Below are 4,368 nucleotides of genomic sequence, written 5' to 3'. Positions count from 1 at the left end.
TGCTGCCATAGCTCTGCTTGTCAAGGTATGTGAGCTGATAAGCTCACTCTGGGACACCAAATAACTGTAGTGGCACCCCACACTCTTGAAAGCATTATCTGAAAGCCCCCTGACTGATGGATGACGACTAATGCTCCTGTGACACATTATCAGAGCTTTTTTGTTGACTGAATGAGTTACTTTCACTCTCCCTGCTGTCCTCAATCTCACTAACCTACTGCCTGAGACTTCACCTACTCATCACTGCACTGACATTCTGAAAGAAGAAACTGGTACTCAAAATGATCTGAAGGATAAGATCAGCCTTGGCCTGAGAGTTCTAGCTGGTCACCGATGGCAGTAGCCTTGCGGTTGAAGGTAAGTAGAAGGCAGGGACAGCAGTACAGTGGTGGACAGAAAGCAAGTGATCTAGGCCAGCAGCCTCCCTAAAGGGATGTCGGCTCAAAAAGCTGAACTTGTGACTTTGATACAAAGAGGGCTGTTGACATCTGCAGAGAAGGACCTAAGATGCTGTGGCTAATGGAAATCAGATGGCAAATCTAACCGCCAAACAGGTGGCCCAAAGAGCAATGATCCTGGCAGTCAAAGAGCCTAAAGATTATTATGACATCAGAGAGACCAGCTTTAAATACACCCCTGAGCACTATCAAGTTATGGACATTGCTTGACCCACCTGGGGGCCAAGAAATTAAAAGGTGTGGTTAGGTCCTTTGACTACTATGTTACAGGACTCTCTGAACTGGCAGAAGAAATAGTCAAAAGCTGCAAGGCCTGTGGTATGACGAGGTAGAATTTACAGAAATTAAGCCAGATAAATATGGCAACAAGTACTTATTAGTGTTTATAGACACTGTTTCAAGATGGATAGAAGCTTTTCCTACCAGAACTCAGATGACCAATGTGATAGCCAAGAAGATCCTAAAAGAAATCTTCCCGAGGTAATGGACCTGCCTTTGTTGCCAAGGTAAATCAGGGACTGGCCAAGACATTAGAGATTGGTTAGAAGTTACATTGTGCATACAGGCACCAAAGCTCAGAACGGGTAAAAAAGATAAATAAAATTCTAAAAGAAACTGGTGCAGACTTGGTGCTCCTTCCCCATGCCCTATTTAGAACTAGAAATACTCCCTTTTGATTCAGCCTTACTCTTTTTAAGATCCTTTATGAGGCTCCCATGTTCATAACTGTCNTAAATGATGTGTTTAAACTTACATGTTGTTGTAATAATAATCTGTGTGCTAAGTTAAAAGGCTTGCAGGTGATGCAGAAAAAAGGCTGGTTACAATTGACTACAGCGAGGAGCTGGGTACCACACACACACACACAAAAAAAAAATCTCACCAATTCCAGCCAGAGATCTGATCTACGTACATCTACATCATGCCCAGACCCTCAAGCCTCACTAGAAGGGTCCCTGCCTAGTTCTGTTTACTATCCCTTCTTATTCTGTTGATTTCTATTCTCCACATAGATATATAGACTTCTGAAATTCTAAGATTAGAATTACGTAGTAGAAGAAGAAAGGAAATAAAACTTGAGACCTGTGATTTGTGTAATGTATGTCAAATAGCTCAAAGAGTTGTTTGTGAGCTTTAAAACCTGGAGCTGAGAACATAGCAGAACAGGCCAGGACATGCCCGGGCAGGCCCGTTGTTACATGTCCTGACTGGCCTGGTGTCTCCCTATCTCCTGCCCTTCTGACAGTTTGTTAATGTTTAAGTGGACCAATCATGTGAAACTGCGCCAATTCCTCCCCCAGTCCCACCCCTTTTCTATAAAAGCCCCTAGCTTGCAAGCCTCGGGGTCGAAACCACTGTCTCCTGCGTGAGATACGTTTTGACCCAGAGCTCCGCCATTATGGCTCATTCTGTTGACACATCTGTCTCCTGCGGGAGATACGTGTTGGCCTGGAGCTCCGTCATTAAACTACCTTATGCTTTTACATCAAGATGGTCGGAGCTCCATCATTAAACTACCTCATGCTTTTACATCAAGATGGTCGTCTGTTCGTGATTCTTGGGTGCTCACCGAACGGGAATTGAGTGGGGGTTTCCCCACTAGGTTCTTTCACTATTACGGCCAGTGAGGCAATCTGAGGGCATGGTGATAAAACTTGCTCCTTGTCTTAACTGATCTACTTAACAGCCTGTCTGTAGCACAGTCATAACGACATCTTATCCTTGCATGTGAAAATAAAGAAGAGAAAGAAAAAGAAATAAAGACTTACCTACCCCGGTGTCCCTGTTCGGGCACCAACTGCCATAGACCCTCTGGATCACTTTGTCTGTGTAGAACAGGTCTCTGGGGCAGGTGGGCAAAGTGTCAGCAGTTGACACACAGACCAACATGAGAGATTGTGTAGAATCTGAATGTATTGTCAGGTTGAGCATCAAACTTTTTATAGTACAGCAAATACAAGGGGTCCAGAAGTCACAGCAGGCAAGGTATATTTAAGTTACCAGGTACAAAACAAAGGAATGACTTCAAAAGGATTTACAGAAACCAGGTAAATGTTTACAGTAAAGATAAAGCTGTCTTGCCTAGGATCAGCTTAGTGACAGGCAAGGATTTCACACTCTAGTGTTATACCTTTGAACCTTGTGAAGGCTAGCACCAGGGGATTCTGCTCTTGGCAAACCTCATGAATAATGCAATATCACAACCCCCCTAATTTCCTAGGCCTTATTAAATTCTTATATGAGTGTAACTTTTAAGTATCTGGAGAATCTCCAATTGTTAGGAGAATTTACCAACTTGCTTTTAATATGCAATGTAGCCTGTATAGAAGATTTCTATCTCAGTGAGATTCCCTGGCTCTTTCTGCAGACCAGATCTGAGCCACTGGCTCTGTCTTTTGTAATGCTTAATTAATTAGTTACTTGAATAGGTTAACTTCCTTACTGCATTCTTAGAAGATTCTAAGCTCCGTGGCTTCTGGGACCTTAGAACACTGGGGAGGCTAACTATAACAGAATTTAATCTTAAAAGGCATTTATAATAAAATATTAAAAGAGAGCTTGTAGATCTATATACCAGACTAACGCCGGGATAGAGTTTGAGTATATGGGTAAATGAGAATGCCAAAACTTCAGGAGGTGAGCTTCCTTGAAAGTCTCTGCCTCGTGAGTGGCTTTTAGGCTTCTCAGCCTGTCCAGCTAGCTGGACCGGAGGGCGTGACAGATAAAAATAATGGAAAATTTTGGAATTAAAAAAAATCAATCCCGCTGTCCTGGCAAAGCAGGGAGAAATGGAGCAGGCATCTGAGATACACCAGCTTCTAGTCAGCGTTTCAGTGTGTTTGAGATACCCTGAGATACCTGAGAAGAAACACAATTATAGAAAGCAGGGTTGTGGGACAATCTGCAAGACATCTGGTTTGCTAATAAATACCGGACTGAAGTTTTCCAGTAGCCCTTAAGTGCCAATCTGGTTCCAGATCACCGACCTTTAATCATTACTACTTTGTTTGGGTCCAACCCAACAGGACCCGAAAAGTAGTCAAGAGCCTGTGACCTCCTGGGATTTGCTGTACTAGCATTCTTTCAGGTCCCCTGGGGTGAAGACCCTAGAAAGGTGAGCTGTGCCCGAAACTGGCTAGGATCTCAGCTTTGCGAGTCTGCTTTGGAGCTTCCCTTTTTCCATGCTCTCCATAAAAATGAAAAGGATTTTTAAATTTTAGAAGTCCTGGCACTTTGGAAAGGAAACATACTCCAAGAACCACATTCAACCCTCTGGCCCCTGTAGAGTCCTGCCTGAGCCTGGGTCTCCCAGCTCAATGTAATGAAATCACAAGGTGGATTCCTGTTCAGAGAACAAATAAATGCAAGTAGGAGGAAGGAGTCCCTCTAGGGTTCTTTGAACTGGAAGGCAGGGTGGGGACTTATAGGAACAGCACCAGATTCTGCCGAATTTTCACCTTTGGGTAAATTGCCAGCTAACATGAATGAAGAGAGGGACTCCTCTAAGGAGTTGCTTCGGGCATCCCTCCGAGGTGGGAATGTTGATTAGAGCCTTGATGACTCTGGTGCTCTGGTGTCTACACTGGGAGGACCTGGGCTGAATCTTCAAGGCCTGAACGGTGGCTAGCCTTCCGACTAAGCACCTGGGAGGTAGAGAAGGCTCTGATTTCTGATCCAGCCTTACAGGATCAGCTGAGCTCATTCCTTTTTCAGTAGGGGTCTGCCCCAGCATCTCTCTCCACATTACTCTGATGTGGTTAGATAAGAGGCAAAAGTAACTGTTAGCTAAGAAGAGGCGAAAGTAGGTGTTAGCCGAAAGAAGAGGTCATTAATAAGGGAAGAACTAAATACATTTATTTTTTCTTCTGCTGGTCCCAGACCCCTGGACCCCTGGCTGGTTCCCAGGCTG

This window comes from Mus caroli, chromosome 9, assembly GCF_900094665.2.
Source record: "Mus caroli chromosome 9, CAROLI_EIJ_v1.1, whole genome shotgun sequence".
NCBI lineage: Eukaryota > Metazoa > Chordata > Mammalia > Rodentia > Muridae > Mus > Mus caroli.
The sequence above is the reverse complement of the archived record's forward strand: the minus strand, read 5'-3'. Positions refer to the sequence as shown.